The 19840-nt window shown below is 34.4% G+C and overlaps 1 pseudogene; it reads right to left on the bottom strand.

Moving 5' to 3' along the window:
• Nucleotides 1-5271: 5271 nt before the first annotated feature.
• Nucleotides 5272-11184, bottom strand: LOC139786124 (calcium and integrin-binding protein 1-like; annotated as a pseudogene).
• Between the last annotated feature and the right edge of the window lie 8656 nt (nt 11185-19840).

The raw sequence follows: 19840 nt of genomic DNA, 5'->3' as shown, positions 1-19840 counted from the left end.
GCATTATAACTCGTAAGAATCTGTAAAATTTTTTTTGAAATGTTGCCGAACAATTGTGGTACATCTTTCATAGAGTGAATAAAAAAAACCATCAACAATTACAACATCGATGTGGGTCGGTAAAGCCGTCATTTCGCAGAATTTTCATCATAGCCGATTTTTCTGTTTTACAAATCGTGCCATCTAAACGACATAATGAAGTAGGCATCGGAGTCATCGGGAACGAAAACATTTTTTCTATATCTGTCGCCTCTTCCATACAGATCCCTAACATTCGACCGAATAAATCGCGTTGCATGCGAACTTCCTGTACTTTATGGTTGATTGTTATTTTTTGCCTTTTATTGCAACTTGTAAAATTAATTATTTTATTCTGCTTTATGACAGATTTAAATCGACGATCATCTTGTGAACACTCGAAAATAAATTGATCTCGCAATTCCTGTCCTTTTTTTCAACATTTAGAAGAAAATCAGCCACAGCTTCAGGCGCGCAGCAACCAGTTTTTATATTGTATAATAAATCGTTGTTCATTTCTGCGCAATCAAAAGGATTCACATTATTTTTTAGTACATTGATAAATGCAAGTAAATTACACTAGGAAAAATGTTTTGTTGTACAAACCAAAATTTTGTTCTAACAACAAAAAAATTTGGTTAAAATATGCCCAACAAAACTATTTAGTTGCTGTAAACAAATATCTGTGTTACTTATGTTTTGTTGTTACAACGTAATACTTTTGTTATAGCAACCAAAAATATTTCGTTGCTGTTAAAAAACGACTTAACTAAACAGTTAGTTAAGACGTTTTCTCACTCCGCTACGCGGCGCATCGCCGGTATTTTTCTCGTAAGAAAGATTCGACATCGACCCTTATATCTAGGGCAGCTCAGCGGGTCTTCTCCAGCATTCAAGCTTGTCAGTTAGAGCGTGCTCACTCCTGACAACCTACCCCACATAGTATATACACATAATTTAAATATATAATATTTATATATATTATGATTTATATATATAAATCATAAAAAAATTAATATCTTTAAACAAAATATTTGATTTCAGTAATTAAAATTTTTGGTTGCAATAAAGCAATTTACATTACTAAACGCTTTTGTTTCCCATAAAAAAATTCATATAGTTAAAGATTTTTGGTTGCTACAACAAAAGTATTACGTTGTAACAACAAAACATAAGTAACACAGATAGCACCTAAACAGTTTTGTTGGCATATTTTAACCAAATTTTTTTGTTGGAGACACTAAATTTTTTTTCCCAGTGTAGCAGAATCTTTCATGATTTGATGTTTTTCCAAACTAGATGTCGCATCCTAAATTTTTTTTAATCCACTAATATCAAACACATATGAAATTATTGTCGATCTTATGCCATGACTCCTTGCCCATCGCTGTCGAGCACTTATCGAATTAGTAAAATGCGTTATGCCCGTCAATCTTCTCGCTGCATCGGCATTCACGGTTTGCTCTAGTGTTAAATCTACTGGCGCGCGCGAGAAAGAATTGAATGTTCTTTTTATCCCAAACATCCCTCTTTTTTAATTCTTCGGCAAGTTGTGGATGCGTTTGTTCAACTTTTAACAAATTATCATGATATTTTAAGAGCCATCGTGCATAATTGTTTTGATTAAACGTAAAAAAAAATTGCATAACTTAGGGATTATAAATTTGTACAGATCAAAATCTCCTACGCGAATGCTTCTAGTAAACATTAAATAATAATTAACAAATTCAATGTACATAACATAAAATACTGTGCTGTCTTTCCATAAATTCCATTCAGTGTGTCTTGTTTAAATTCTGAATACTTTTGAATTACTGCTACAAGCTCTCTATCGGTCAATTCATCGCTAGATAACTTTTCTGACTGCACTTTTATTAAACAATCTATTACATGTTCGGAAATAGTTATCTTATAGGTTTTAAGGAAATGTTCAATATGTAAAACTTGTAAACCTAAGGAAACCAATGGATGTAATCGTTTGCATCGATTAAAATGTTTTCCGCTTATAAAACCATTTACCGAGCCACTAGCCAACAAATTGCTTTCGACCATCATATAAGTTAATCCGCATTCGTCGATGAATTTTCCTAAAGCCTTAAAATAGGCCATCATTATGTGAAAAGCACCCATATGTATAAGATGTTCGCAAGAACTCGCGCGCTTCGTATACCTGAAACGCAGGTCAACGGCCAAACGACATTCAGAGATATTCACCTATAATCCCCTCATAAAACTTTCTCTTCGTCTATTTCATACTTTTCGAACTCGAAAATTCAGAAATTTATTTTTCACTTATATTTTAACATTTCAATATGCTTTTATTAAAGATAATAAAAATCGCAAAATGTTGTTAAGGTTACGATAAAAAATTAATTAAATTTATTAATTCTTCTCAATTGACTTCTGACATTTTAATAATAGTTTCTTTAGTCCTTTATGAATATTCAGATAAATTGTCAGAAGTGCTATGTAATATGTCCGGTGTGAAAATCAAGAGAAAAGCGATCGGTCCACTGGGCGCTGCGCCCCGCGCCGAAAGACGCTCTCGCACTTTGCACCCGATTTTCTCATGATCGCTTCCACTTTGCCTTCTGACACTTTGCACTTAGTTTATTCTATACGTAAACAATACAAATGCAAATTGTCAGAAGTTCTTCTTAATATGTAAATTTGCCGAGATTTTTCGCAACTTTGGCAGCTTCTGACAACCCTTTAGCTTCTACTTACTCTTCTGACAATTTTTTCACTCCTTTTTCTCATACTCCTCGATACCTATGCAAATTTTCAGCCGTGCCGATCGACAGTTTTTTTTGTCGGAAAATTTACACGTTTGATCGCCCGCCCACGCACTTAGCTTCCAGCGCGCCTTCTGACGGTCGGGCTTTCGCTTTGCCGGCAGAAATCGAACCTTTTCCAGGTAAGATATTTCGTGGACCGAGGCATGTTGCTTTCTTTGTAGCCAGCTCTAAAGCCCCTTGCACAATGCCAGGCAACAGGCAATAGGAACAGGAAATAACCAAAAATTCGTTAATTACAACCTAAAAAATTCGAATACTATGATTGGTTGGCAACAGGCAATAGGCACATAATTTCCAACGTGATGGAAACTCTGTGTCTATTGCCTGTGTCACTGTTTATTCTGCATTTATACATGATTTCTGATTTCTATTCCCTGTTCCTATTGCCTGTTGCCTGGCATTGTGCAAGGGGCTTTAGACTATAAAGGATCAAGGCCGGCCGCTTAGGCGACGACTATAGAACATAGATAGATTTGATATTTCCTCTCTTCTGTAAATCTCTCTTGTAAATCGGAAAATGAATCCTGCATCACCAGCTACTATTCATAGCACGTATGGTTAATTGAGTTCTTATCATTAATATACAACTTTTAGAATATATATATATATATATATATATATATATATATATATTATATAATAGTTACTTACTTATATATAAATATACTGTAAATAAAGAGCACTCCGCACTGCTCGATCCACACACGTGTATACGCACTCACGCATCGTATGTAGGATAATCATATACATCATGGCTGTCGCGATTAGCATTGCGTACAATATAAAACAATAAAATTATAACAACAGAAAATTAATATACTACCAATGTTATTTCTAAGTCCAAATTACAAGGAATTTTGAACTATTGCATTGATCTGAAATAAATGTCAGAGTAACATTTGAAAAATATTTTCTGTAACGTTTTTAAAATATTTTAACAACATTCAGAAAAATCATATTACGAAATAATATTTTTTAAATATGTGTATAATATTATTAAAAAACGTTTAAAAAATATACATAAAGTCAATATTTCTAAACGTTAATTTAATGTTTCTTGCTTACTGGGTCTCTCTCGCTTGCTCGGCACGTTGACCTTGGCCGCGGCCGTAGTGTTTGTAAAAACAGGATTGCTGGCATGCGGTAGTTCCACTCGCTACCGCATTCCACCGAGTCCGACAACACTACCAAGCAGCAGACAATGTTTTTTAAATGTTTTTTAAATATTTATTTTTCATTAATTATAATAGAAAAATAAAGTAACGCTCGTATGTCAAATAAATAAGAAACAAGGGCCAACAATCGAGCAATAACAAAGATGTCAATATAAAGTTAATTTAATAAACATACCTATATACAATGGAACGTTTCAACCGCACAGGGTCTTCTTCAGCCGTTATAAATTACAAAAATACATAGAGTCGTTTTTAACATGTTAATTTTTCACTTTGCGCGACTCTATGTATTTTTGTAATTTATAACAACTGAAGAAGACCCTGTGCGGTTGAAACGTTTCGTTGTATATAGGTATGTTTATTAAATTAACTTTATATTGACATCTTTGTTTTTGCTCGATTGTTGGCCCTTGTTTCTTATTCATTAATTATGCATTGTACAATTCATTGTAAAAATAATATTTATTTAATGTTTATTAAATATTTATTTTACATTGATTATTTATTTGAAATAGTGATTTAGAGAAAATATTTATTAAACGTTTATTTGACGTTTATTTAATATTTCTTTTACATTAATAATTTATTTGCAATAATGATTTTAAAAAACATTTATTTAACATTTATTCAACATTAATTTAATATTTATTTTACATAAATTATTTATTTGCAATAATAATATGAAAAAAATATTTATTTAACATTTATTTAATATTTATTTAATATTTACTTCAAATATTATTTTATAATAATTATTTAATTGTAAGAGATGTTTTAATCGAAGTTTCTGTTGTCGTTTTGCTTTATAAATTATGTGTCGTTCTGTAAAAAATTTCCGCGTCATAGGACCAATAAGATTTTTCAACACTTTAAAGATATGTTGTAGACAAAGTCAAGCAACGTGGGCGCGGTACTATACTCGGATGTGACGGACCGGTTTGAGAAAGCAGTTTTTTCAGATGGACGCGCGGTTGTACGCACACCCAGTATATAAAGAAACAGTTAGGAATGCGGTCTTTATAACTTCTCCTAGTCCTAGATAAAGAAAAAGAACGTTCTTTAAACGTTTCTAAAATAATCGTTCTTAAACATTAAAAAAATTTTTAATGCTAATAAAACATTTATTTAATGTTAAAAAAACATTTTTTAATGTTAACAAACGTTTATTTAATATTAAAAACACATTTTTTTAATGTTAAAAAAACATTTTTACAATATTAAAATAAACATTTTTTTTAATAAGAAAGAAAGGATCTATCCCATTAATTTAAATGGTTTTTAAATATTTTTTTTTCATTACTAAAAATGTCTTTAAAAACGTTTAAAAAATATTGTTTGCTACTTGGGATGTATAAATTCTTGCGGTGTAATGTTGCCTGTGCCAGAGAGGTCCATTTTTTGCAATATCTAAAACAATAAGACCATTGAACATAATCGTATATTATTATACAGTGTCCATTGCGATTTCTACAAAATGTAGATGAACTAAAAGGAATTAATAGAAACTCTCCCAATTTATGTATATATATACTATAATATATAAATTAAATCTTATTGAGAAATGTGTGCGTGTATGTGTATATACTATCTTGAAAAGAAGTGTATTATTAAAAAACAAAAGTTTTGCAATTCAACAGTAGAATGTAAAAACAATTTCTTTTTTTTCGTTGAAAAGGGGCATAGGAGAGAGAATTCACCGAGTTTTAGAAGCGATTCCCTGCAGCTTTGAAGATAGCGAGAGCAATTTTACAGAATTAATTTCTCCTCGCAGAAGACAGTTCCTTTCAATTCACCTACTTTCTGCCGCGGAACCAGCAACGGCCACCGGAAATTCGTTGCAATAGAAAGCGGCCTCTCGGCTTTCGGCAAAAGGATTAATCGCTTCCCGATTCCGTCCTTTGTAGATGCGTCGAGGACGCACAGCAGGAATGCACACCGGGCCTGTTTCGGGAATGTTTCGGGCCTGCATGCCCGCGCTCGTCCGTGCCCGCCAGCCTCCGCACCGTTTCGATCAGGTCGTCGAGAGAGACTTGATTGTCGCCGTCGAAATCTGGAAATGAAGATGATCAGCGTGATCGCTGTTTGCGTTCACGCACTCGAAACAGACGAGTTGCGAGTACGCGCGTGTGCGTGTGTACAACGTTGGAGAATAAAATTGGTAAATCTCAAAAAATAGAGCCCAGCAGAGATCGGTGCAGTATGAGAAGCAATCTGTACACAATGGAATCGCGTTTTTCAAGATAAACTCAAAATTTAGTTTTGATGATATATTAAATTAAATAATAATTTGATCTATTATTTGATTAGAATATACTTTCTCATGTTCAATAAAATTTGAAAAATACCGCTCTAAATAATAAAAATATTTTTTTATAATGTCATAAATATGCAATTATAGTGTCATATTGTATTATAGTGTGATTTATTTCCCGTCAAATCGTACGTCACATTATGTAGCGTCAAAATAAGCGACATTTATTATAAATTAAGGAGATAAAAATTGAAATTTAAATGACGGAAACTAGAGCACATCTCTCGGATTTGACTGAAGATCGTGCAAAATGACACTTTCCATACTGCATAACACGATCCAATTTATTTGAATGGAGTCGCAGTTGCATCGGCAGATTGCTGCGGGAGCGCGTTTCCACTTCTACGGTAATTGACGTGGCTCCGCGAAATTAAACAATCCCGATTAACGAAATCGACTGCGAGCCGCTGTTTACTATTCTGCGAATGTTCGACGACAGTCTGCAAACTTGTATCCCTTACGGCTTACACGTTATCGTGTAATTATAATGTATTATATCGGAGCACCTTAATAAATTTTATTAAGACAAATTAGTCGGTGTATTTATAAAGTAATAGGCACAATTAATTTTTTAAGCAGTCTTTAAATTAAATTGCCATGCTTTGTCCAAGGTGTGTGTTCCACGAATTTGGTGAAATGTATGTGTATTTCTAGAAAAATGCCGTCGAGACAATTCTTCTGTTCCCTTAGCAAACAACGGAGTTTTGTAATTGTATTTTTGACGACTAAGGCTTTGTTCGCGGATATGTTTAATAAGCGTGTAGGATCGGCGGATGACAAATATTTACCGGGACGAAAGTTAGAATTCCGCGCACACAAAAACCCGCGGATGTAGATTCAATTGTGTCCGCGAGTTTACCGAAAATTTCAAAAGCCCATGCAGCCCGAATGCCCCGTCAGCCCCGCGGACAATTCGCGGAGAAGAGGTCGCCGAGCAGAGGTCGAGGGTATCCTCGAAGCTCAAATATCCGTCCCGTCTCGACGAGAATACGCGATCACGGAATGGACTGGGCTGAAAATATCACACGCTTTGTGTTTTATGATCCTTTGTCTTCCTCGAAGAACGAATGAATTGCATTAAGAAATAAGAACATTTGCGTCACACTTTTTCGTCTCTTAAGAATTTTGGATTCACACTTACTTTCTTTCCTGCTTGTTAAATACAATCAAGAAATATATTGTAATATATGAATTTTGAAATGGTTATTTAAATTAAATCTGAATTATAATTAATGTTGATTTCTTTCTCAATAAGGATAGCCATCTAGAGACTTGAGGTATCCTGTATAATATTTGAAGAACACAATGTTTCGTTCTTCGTATCGCAGTTAATCGTGTAAATAACGAAATTTCTAGCTCGCAGGAAAAAAATGGTAACAGCTTACCATCGCTTAAGAAGGATTTATTGCTGCGCAATATACGCGATGTTTAGAGCTAACGAAAACGTGTTGTGTACCGGTGATAATCCAATGCTCTTTGCTATTGGAACTTTTTAACACCGTTCTTCCAAAACGCGATTTTAATTCAGTTATAAAATAATCCTTCAAAAACTACAGAAATATGTTCCGCATATCAAGTAGTAATAATAAAATAGTAGTGAAATTCAGAGCTTACGCGAATCTGCGGAAGGATTTTGTTGATTTGCTCCGCAGAAAAACAATAACGAAGATTTTGTTTAAGGACGCCTAGCTCCAAATCATCGAGAAGTTTATAAATCCTGTCAATGATAAATTAATCAATTAAAAATACATTACAGTAAATTAATTGCGAGTTATACTTATTCATCAGACATAAGTAGAACACAGAAAATAGGAGCCGTGAAAACGATATTATTCTTATGATTGTATTTATGAAAAGAATCGTGTCTTATTAATTCTGGAATTGAATGGAAATAAATTTAATAAAATAATTTATTTGTCTTATGTCTTTGCCTATACTTTCTTCAGTTTTTACTCGTTCAGATGTTCTCTTCGTTAACACTTTAGCCATGGAAGGATCGTTTACAGGTTTGTCGAGAAATATTTCAATCGATAATATAAGACAACTTGTATAAGAGAGTATGTCACACACACACACACACACACACACACACACACACACACACACACACACACACACACACACACACACACACACACACACACACACACACACACACACACACACACACACACACACAAATACTAACACATAAATATAAACACTATAGGGTCAAATAAAATAGTTGAAGGTCTAGCAGGTATATAGGATTCTTTTGTTCCCGCAATAATAGAACCGAGAACGCTGCGAAGCCAGTATAGCGTACTTCTGCTGTATCGATCCTCCGCGCGCCTCACTAAAAAGAGCTGTAGTTTCGTCAATTTTACGAGTTTGACGATAATGCTTTGGGAATATATTCTTGAAACCTTATACTATTTATTTATCCAAAAAAATCGATTTTTTGACCCATCAAAGTAGACTCCCTTCTTAATGCTTCCTCAATTTGACTACTGCTGCACAATTCCCACCAACATTACAGGGCAGCATAATAACCTGCGCCTGCAGAGAGCTCTGAACAGGAGGGTCCGCTTCATCTTCGACATGAAGCGAGACGAACACAACACTCCGTATCTTGTCAGATTCGACTGGCTCAGGGTCGATCTTAGGCGGTCGTATTTCGTGGGAAACTTGACTTTCTCGGTACTTAGGAAGAAAAAACCGCAAGTTATCTGCGGCAATTTTGCATTTAGACATGAAAACATGCAGCGCCATACTAGAGCTCCGATTGATGCCTTATATGAATATACCAGCCTTAGAATCGTTTAGCAGAGAATCATAAAACAGTTGCAATACTGTTGCGTTTTGCTGAACGTAGTCAAAATGAGAAATTAATTTATAAAAAAAAACGCAAATCAGGATGCGTCCGTGCGATTCGACGAGAAGCTGCAGCCCAGGCAACGTTCACGTTGTAGGTGCGTGGCGAGGCATTGGGAGGAACGCTAAGTAAATAACAACGGCATGAACGACATTTTTAAGTGTGCAAATTTGGAGTTTGCACATTGCATCATCAACATTTTATTGCGCTTACAAAACTCCACTTATAAGGAAACTTGTATTTTATTTGATGCATAATTATTAGTATTTATTATTTAGTACAGTATAGTTTGGCTTTCTCACAGAGGAAGTTTTATGAGCGCAATAAAATGTTGACAAAGCAATGTGCAAATTCCTAATTTGCACACTTGTTTATTTTTATATTGTGACAGAAATTTTACGGACTCCATCCTGTTCCGGGTGCCTTTCCATTGAACTTTACGACCCGGGGGCAGGTCTTTAATCGGTTTTTTTGCTCAATATTTAAAAAAAAGAATCTCTTCACCGATTATCGTCAAATTCAATACTTCGATTCAATACTAACCTTTCTTTAAAAAAAAGTCAGTCCGAAATTTCCAAATTTGCAGAAGTTAGAGCAACCACGGATATTTCTCACTAAATTTCAAATTTTATTAGAAAAGAATCCTTTTATTGATTATCGCCAAATTCAATATCAACTTTCCTTTAATAATACTTTATTAATTAAAAAAAGTATATTTTTATTTATTAAATGGATTTTCTCCCAATGCTATTGTTACAGCAAATGCTGCTACAAATACACCACACAATGCTAGGCTCGGTTGCTTTGTAACTTCTTCAAATATTACATTATTCTGGGTCAGAATATGTGTCTAATATATGTGTTCTATTATACTAATAATAATCGGCAAAAATTATTTGTATTCTGCAATTTTCACTAATTTTAAGAAAGAAACATAAATTACGCTTAACGATCGATCGCAGTCACTTATTTATGTGGCAACAGCTTATACGAACTGTCATGTGGAACATATTGAAGAGCGATTCTACTTGTATCCCATTAATCACAAAGACCTTATCGTGTTCATACGTTACTTACACGAAAACATAATTGACGAAAAAAATATCTAGGTAATTCTTTGATGTTCAATGTAATAAAATAATTAAATATATTAATAATGAAAGATAAACTATCGTTTGACTAGAATCATTTCACGATGGTCGAATACATATACATTCACGAAAGCGATTGCGGAAGACCTTCTCAGAGACGAGAGCGGAGACTATTGCCAGTAGGAATATTTTGACCTGCATTAGGTAACAGAATAATTATAAAAACTAGCAGTTTTATTGCTAAGGAATTTATTAAAGATTTAACGGCGAATGCGAGTCAGGCGCGGAACGTGGTGTGCAAATAAAACTAAAATGTGTATTTAAATGTGACGAACGTTTTGGCTCTTCTTTTGAACCATCTTCAGCATTTATTAAGTATAGTCAAAACTACTGCGACTTTTCAATTTTTGTACTTCTTTGACTGCTGCAGACCTTGAGTGGAAATGCGCCCGACTCGCATTCGCCGTTAAATCTTTGACACTTTCACGAGTCTAATTATATTATTGAATTTATTAAATAACATTTATATTTAATAATTTTCAACTGCTTTGCATAATTATGTGTTGTGAAAGTCTACAATTGTAAAATAATAATAAACAATCGCGGATGTGTGTGTGTGTGTGTGTGTGTGTGTGTGTGTGTGTGTGTGTGTGTGTGTGTGTGTGTGCGTATGTCGCGTTTAGCAAACAATAAGTTTGATTCATGCGAATCTACATAACAATGAATAATTAAGATTTTTTAAGTTTTTTCTAGCACCAATGAACCACTTGTCGGACGGATAGAGAATACGTTTGGGCCACTAGGCCTTATTGTGCCTTCGCTACTTCACACGAATCACAAGATTTTATCGGTATCGGTATCGATCATCGGCGAAACCGATGCGATATCGGATACGCATGCACGCACTCTTACATATATACATCATACATACATACATATATCCTATGGACAGCTTAACCCTCAGGGTACGGACTATAAAAAAGTTACGTTCCGTACGGACATGGGTTAGCCTAACCCGACGACTTTGATTGACTGTATATCGGGCTGTAATTTGTCAATTGAAACAATTTTTTTTTTTGGATCGGAAATTTTCTCAAAAATACAATGGCGTTGATAGATTTATTACATTATTTGTTTAAACAAAGATACATTTGAAAATGTCAACGATTCTCAAAAAATTTTCATAAAAATTCATATTTTTTTTAAAATTGCATAACTTTATGAAAAAAAAGATATCGACATTTTATAAGTCGCGTTTGAAAGCTAAAAAGTTGTTCTTTAAAATGGCTGAATTCGTTTTTTGATCCATTCCAAAAAGTATTTTTTTTTTAACTATGAAAATACCCGTTTTTTTGCGATAGCGATATAACGTTACTTGCTTGATTTATCGTAATAACGCAAAAAAAAATATCTTAAAGTAAAAATAGTTCTTTTGGATGTTGTTGATTAGTATAATATAAATAAATAACAAAAATTGATTATTAAATAAAATTTTTATTGTATAAAATTTAAAAAAAAAGAGAATTACACAGTGTTTCCGCATTTACAGCATATTTTCGCTACATGTTCTTTGCACATAGCCTTGTCACATCTTAGGCACTTGTAAAAAGTTTTACGGTCCAGAGAACTAGGACACAAATTACAGCGTTTTTGTTTTGACATTTTATTATCAACCAACTCATCGTAAAAAAAATATTAGAAAATAAATAAAAAATAAATATAAAAATAAATAAATAAAAATAAATAAATCGTAAAAATAAATATTAGAAATCGTTATTCGACGCATCGTACGAAGAGTTATGCTAAGAGTAGCACAACTCTTCGAGAAATAACATGCATGCACGGATACGTTATGCTGGTATGCTACAGAGCATCATTTTGAGGTTAGAATGCACAAAAGTATATTAAAAATAGTAAATTATACATACCCGAATACTCTACTGCAGCAAATACTCGAAAAACACAAATTTTTTTTTTTTGAAAAACACGGATTTTGTAACGTTCCGTACGGACTGGGTGTAGACTACCCGAGTTCAATTTTCAAAATCGTATAACTTGAGCACCAAGCGTAGACTGACGCTGCCCCTTGGCGCTCACATAGTAGCTACCTCAAAGATTTTTCCCCCCCGGTACGGACCCCCACCATTCACTTCCTTTGAAATGGCGCTACTTTCAAAATTCGCTCGGGTTACGCTAACCCAGTCCGTACCCTGAGGGTTAATTTGCCAACAGCAAAATGCTGTTGCTGCAACAACAGCCATGCAATCGCGTCCGAGCTAGACAAAGAACGGCCGATTCGCCAGTTGTAGCTGGTAATTAGCGAATAAGACCAGGATATTGTGCTGATTGTCCGAGGCCACTGCGTTGATTTTCTCACAAGTTGAAACGGCAGAGCTGTTCGGAAGTCGAACGGAGGAGCTGCATCGTATACGTGACGCGGTAAACTTGCGTCTATTACGTGCGTCGTTTTCTTTCTGCCGTTACAGAGTAATCCGTGCGATGTTATATTTCAAATTCACGAAAAGTAACAATGCGTCGCGAAATATTATTAAAATTAAAGTCCTGAAAATATTTGCGATATATTTTCATTTCAAATTTGATAATTTTTAAGTTCTGAGAGTTTAATGTTTAGCTAATCACGAGTTGCATTTGAATAGCTGCTTTAAAAATTGAATTGTATATCATTTGTGCGAATTAAACAACATCTGAATTCCGTATGTCTACCAGTTTCCACATTTACATTATACAGTACATACATAATTCACAATTGGATTTAATCAAAACTGGATTTCATCACATACAGCAAGCTTCGCATTCTCTCGAGACGCGAAGGTCATTCGGCGTTCCTGAATCTCTACCTTTCTCGAGACGCTTGCCACGAAAATTCATGAGAATTCTCACAGACAACGCAATTTCGTGATCACTATCCCCACGTTTCCGTTTCACGCATATGCGCGCATTTATCTATAGCATACGTAACGTTTAGACAATGCGCGCATCGATGCGTGAAACGGAACGGACCCTATGTGTTCTCGAATTTGTGGCTTTTCGGTTAACCGGCGGAATTTACGCTTTCGATGCCCGTGCCGTAGTAAATGAATTGTAATCGTGGAAAGTACGTTTGTACGATACAATATGATAATAAGTAGTTAGAATAATTTATGCTGTAATGGGGGAGACAGTGAAATGGGGGGAAAGTTTCACATATAATCGAATTAGCTTATGGTATATATAAAGATATCTATACTCAACACTGTTAAATATTAGAGCATGAAAAAATCAATACCTTGAGTTAAATAAATCATTTTCACCTTTGTTCGTCCGCAAGATCATATGTTTTTTTACCGTTGATTTATGTGTGGAATTTTCGTATTTTTTTAAGTTGTGATCTATACGTTTAAATTTATTTTTACCAATGTTTGACTAAGACATTCCCGACCAGCGGAAAATTTTTGTATTTATCATCGTTCACTTCATATTATTTATTATTTGCTACGTTTGACCTACACGTTTTTCAATTTATATCTGCCAAAGTTTGTCATAAGACGTGTCCCTGCCTGTGTTACCGAATCATTATTGTGTTGTGCGTCGTGTCGACGGGATCTCCTCGTACAGATCTCTTTGTACTGATCATTGCTTTTGCCATATGTTCACATCTTTTTATTTGACTCTGCGATGTATTCGTTTCTCCAGACTACCTGGTGAGTTATTCTAGAATTCTAATTTAAGACAAGGATGTAACTCCTTAATTACTTTACAGATTTGGACCTTGTAGTCTCATTAGGTTTCTGTAAAATTGAAACAGTAAACTCACCATGTTGAAGGAGAACATATTATTATTGTTAACATTATACCACTGAGGATGGCTCGGACAGGAGCCGAAACGTTTGGATTGTTGGAATTTGATTAATAAATCACTATAATATTTAAACGCACCTTGATCCGCGTGTGACCCTTATAGCCTCTTCTAATCTATATTTATAAATCATTTTGTTATTTTTAACTACCACGTCAAAATTTATTATTTTAACAGTAGAACAGTATTATTTTAACTCCATTGATTTAGTAAAATTAACATTGTTTTAATTAAATTAACGACATATTGAGAAGGAGCAGTGGCAATCAACCTATAGGAAAATTGAGTATAATTTCACAGTGAAAATGGTCATACTGTGTCCTAATTACTCGTTTGTCTTTTGAAGAGCAAAGGTACCTAATATATAATTCAAAACGTTGGAAGAAGATATCGCACAAATATCTAATTGAATTATATTTATAACTATTGATATACTCTATCATGAAGCACTGTATATTGTACTAAAATATAGTTTAATTTTATAATGTATAAATTATAAGCAATTTTTATTGAATTTCTTATCGGGTATCTCTCTTCGTGTGTTAAAGTTTTTAAACATTGCAACTTAAAAATATAACTTAATTCAAGTAATATCTTTGTCACATAGAATGGTTATACAAGTACAATTGGATATTCGTTGCAATCTCAACGTGACATCGTTCTCTAACTATTATCATGCGAATCGTATAACAAGAATAAATTCGCATAACCGCGAATGGATAACGCATGGTGACTTTATGGTTTAAAGAGATTCTGCGATTTACCTTGATGAAGCGGTTAAGTAATTTACGAAGACATTTACGCGAGGTCACAATCGACTCCACACGGATAGAGCGCGATTAAATCCAGGATGAACGCGAATCACCCGCGCGAATCCTGAGCGGATCTTCGTTAGCGAACCCGGAACCGTCCTTTCTCATTAGATGTAATTAGTCGTCGATGGACTTTATCGTGTTGCGCTATTATGAAACAGAAAGGACAAACATCAAATGTCCAAGCAATTGCAATTCAATGAGATTTCCATTTTCTCTAATATCCCTTAAATCCTGCACTATAACGAAATTACGTATGCACAATAATAACCTAAATTATTACGAAAACTTTACAAAATCTTTAAATAACATATTTATAAAAGAATATAATATCGAGCGCTTTTAAAAACGCTTCACAAAAGCGACAGATTTCAAAATAGTAAAATATTTTTATTCCAAACTTTATTATGATTTTAAAATAATAGTACTATACTATCTAAAAGTAATTTTTTAAAATAAAAGTGATAATAAAAATAAAATAGAAAGTGTTTATATATTAATGTAAAATAGTTATATCTCGTCATTTTCAAATTAACAATGTTTTTTTATTAAACATCACATACGATTTGGTGTTTGTAATTTTTCCAACACTCTTTCCGTTGCACGGTATTTCGCGCAATAAAAATTGTTATAAAAAAATTATAAATGTAAAACGTGGGTATTATTGTCACGCGTGGCCTCTAGCAAAAATTGTTGGGTTCATCATATTTCATGAATAATATTCGAATCGTTGTGGTTCCGCAGCTGATGTCAGAGCTGACACGCCATAAAGTCAAGACGGAGGTAGTCGGCTACCAGATATTTCGGCATGATATTCGATTTCAGCTCTTATGCACATTTTTCGTTTGATAAACAACAAAGCAAGCATCGCTGGACAAGCGTAACTTAATTAGAGTGAATTAAGTACCAGCATTTTGTTTTCAAAGGACTTCGTCCCCGGATTTTCTAAGCACTTCGTACCGGGTTAATGTTGCATTTGTGAGTCATATAAGTGTCCAAACAATTATTTTATAAATTATTGTAACCAGTTAATAATAGTATGATAATTGTGTCACATTATAAAGCAACGTAGTTGAAAGTACAACTATAAAACGAACTTGAAAATGACGGCTTGGAAAATAGCATCGACGATGCATTTTGATATTAGGTACTAAGTGAAGATAGATATACGAACGTTGATGAAAGATAACTCGAAAATTATAAAAACAAGCACTACTCTGTGATATAATATTCTTTTTCATATCTTATCAGGGGATAATCTTAGTGTGTGAAACGGCTACTCTTTTCATACACAATTTATAGCCCTTCGGAAACGAGCCGCGCGTATATTTTCATATCTGCGGCGCGCATTCGCGAATTCAGGATAGGTGGTAGACGCACGACAAGCATGACGATGACAAGAGCTGTAGAAGAGCAAAACGGAAATGCAGCGCGGCATGCCGCACCGGCGAAAAGCCGGTCCCCGACTTTCATTCCGATGGAACTTTCATGAACTCCGTGAGCGTAATGTAACGAGAACTTAAGCCAGTGGCGTAGAATCATTTTCCCATTTTGGTCGACGTGAAGCTTCAGTTGAAAGTTATTAATTCGCTAACTGTCGTTGCGCATTTTAGAAAAGCAAACATTCTGATGTTTTTAAAATAGTTCATTTTCAATTAAGAACATGATGTGATAGAATTCCCGATTACATAAAGCGGTAATAGATTTCTTGATGACATCTCGCAGCCAACGACTCGGTAAGATTGACATAGAGAAATTAGATCCCAAAGTTTCTGTAGGTAGTACTATATAGTTGTAATTGCACACTGCGTTCAATTTTAATCAAGACTAACATATGCATTAATTTTATTTAAAATAAAGAGACTCGTAAAATATAATTAAATGCTGATTCATTATCGACGTTATAAAACAAGCACAGTAACAACTGTGCCGCAAGCAACAACGTAGAACTACGTCAACTGTCACTATTTCATGTTAAAGTATTCAGCGAAGGAAAGTAGACGTAGGGCTACGTCAACTGCCTTTGGCTGAATAATAGTGACAGTTGACGTAGCCCTACGTCTACTTTCCTTCGCTGAATACTTTAACATGAAATAGTGACAGTTGACGTAGTCCTACGTTGTTGCTTGCGGCAGTTGTTACTGTGCTTGTTTCTTTTTTAGCTCATAAATTTTTCTCTATAAGAAATTTCTCAAATTATTAGCATATAATGAATTGGCTTCCTTCTCTCTCTCTCTCTCTCTCTCTCTCTCTCTCTCTCTCTCTCTCTCTCTCTCTCTCTCTCTCTCTCTCTCTCTCTCTCTCTCTCTCTCTCTCTCTCTCTCTCTCTCTCTCTCTCTCTCTCTCTCTCTCTCTCTCTCTCTCTCTCTCTCTCTCTCTCTCTCTCTCTCTCTCTCTCTCTCTCTCTCTCTCTCTCTCTCTCTCTCTCTCTCTCTCTCTCTCTCTCTCTCTCTCTCTCTCTCTCTCTCTCTCTCTCTCTCTCTTGTTTTATCATAAATGAGACTTCTTAAGCTTTAAAATGAGATGTCAATTATTACTCTACGATTATTAGTTTCGAAAATCTAAACGTTCCAAATGTGACATGTTTTCGTTGCATCTACAAGAAATTTAGCTAAACTTTCTAACGCTACTATATCTAAACAGTAAGAAATAGAGAGTTCGGACTTGTTTTATCATAAATGGGACTTCTTACGCTTTAAAATGAGATGTCAATTATTACTCTACGATTATTAGTTTCGAAGATCTAAACGTTCAAAGTGTGACATGTTTTCGTTGCATCGTCGCGTTGCATCGTGCACCCGAAATTACTCCCCCTATTGCGGAGAAAGACGTAGTTCTACGTCAAAAGTTACATAGGTAAAATAAATACAAACAAATTTCTTTTTAAATGAGAGAAAACAAATCTAAGATGACTGTTAATATGATTTAAGTGGAAAATGTAGTGACCGTAATAGTAATAAGTGAGTAAGTCATAGGAAACGTTATCGCTATGTTAACATTTACGTCCCTGAACGTCGACGCCTTTGAGTTACACAAGTGCAAGCAGACATATGCGCGTCGCACTTCCATCAGTTTTCTAGATTCCTTCTCGGGCATCTCTATGGAACTTTAAAACTTTAATCTCGACGTGGTCAGCGCCCGAAGATAATGCAACAATGGAACCGTCGAGTTGAAGGCAGATGCACCTGGAAAGCCTGGGAAATCATGATTTCGCAACGCGCCGCACGTTGACGTACTGTAACGAGATTCGCCGGCCTGGTAGCCTGTGTTACGAGGTAAACAATCCCTCGTGTGTACCGTGCTACGCTTAAAATTGAATTTTTTATTTCGAAGAGCGGGCGAAACATGAATGCTGTTTCAGCAAAAATATCGCGCTCACAAACAGCACGTCACGCTCTCTCTGCCTGCAGGCTTCGAGAGACTCGGAAGTGAGCATTTTCGAAGGGCTGAAAAATCCGAATGCGCCGAGTTATCGTGTAGTAGAGTATCGTACATCGGATATTTGAGCGAAAATTGTATGACGTTAATGAGAAATTCGTTTTACACGTGCTTTAATATGTTCGCTCACGGAGATAGCGTGTGATACATTATATCGCATATTATTCACGCTTAACGCGTCGGGTCACGAACTTTAATTTAACACTTTTGTATTCTATACGCATCGCTATATACGATGAACGAAACTGATTGACTAAAAATGATAACGCTTATCCGAAACAGCTTTTAATATCGAAAAGTTATTTGAAACGCATTTATAATGGGACCGAAACGTTCGAATATAATCCACTGAGTAATTTTACTGCATAGCGATCCATTCTTTGCATTAATATCCTTTATTATAAAACATCATGATAAATTAAGTATCATATTTTTTTAATTATTATCACGATTATATTTCTTCGACATAATAAAAATTATTTAATTGTAAGACTACTTCAGAGTTCACGAAAGATGCATTTATGCATTATTCAAGTAATGGAGGATTGTATTTTACTTTCTGTCATATTGAAGGACAGCTATGCGGCTATAAATTTCTCCAAGTTTCCAGACATCTCAGTTATGACAGAATCTCTCAAAAATAATTTGTCGGTGAACGAGTGGTGGTACACGCGAGTCGCACCCGTCACAGTTTTCGTAACGACATGTTTAGATAAAGATAAAAACAATATGCTCGGCATTTCCGTTTAATGCAACTCAAATGAGGCGATGACGTTATATTTGGGGAAAGCGCGCATATATTTGTGCGAGATTCACGAGCGTTATTTCGTAAATGGGCAAGCTCTCCGTAAAGTAGCCTCTGGGCAAAATCGGAGAAATTGTATAATTATAATCTTTTGAAACTTTCCGAATACTTTTTCGGGGAACGCTCCCTAACTGTAAATTTGAAAGCACGGCCAATGGTTATTTTAAGTCGAAAACATTCTAAGGCAAATTTATATTTATCGTACTTAGAGATTTATCTTAAATTGGATTATTTAATTTTAATTTATTAGATGAATTTCAAAACGAACAAGTATCGATTAACATTTTGTGTAAATATATTGAAAGTTAAAAAGTTGAAAGTTAATGCAACACACACAAATACACAAACATCATTTTTTTTTTCAAAATTCAATTATGACTATTGTTACAAAAATCGTTCTTTATAATCACTATATTTAATATATATTGACTATATATGGTCATAATTATATATAAATATATATGATTATATATGATTATATATGAATTTTGTCTCTATATATGAAATTATATATGATTATATATGGACATATATATAATTCCAAATAATATAACTAGATATGAACAATAGATCATATATACACTCATATATCGATCCATATAAGATTCATATGGAAGTATATATAACCTTATATGATTATATAATATTATTTAATATGTTCATATATAATTATACATAATCA

This window comes from Temnothorax nylanderi, unplaced genomic scaffold, assembly GCF_030848795.1.
Source record: "Temnothorax nylanderi isolate EJ_2023f unplaced genomic scaffold, tnyl_v1.0 TNYL_tig0960_pilon, whole genome shotgun sequence".
NCBI lineage: Eukaryota > Metazoa > Arthropoda > Insecta > Hymenoptera > Formicidae > Temnothorax > Temnothorax nylanderi.
Note: the sequence above shows the minus strand (reverse complement) of the source record. Positions and strands in the feature narration are given on the sequence as shown.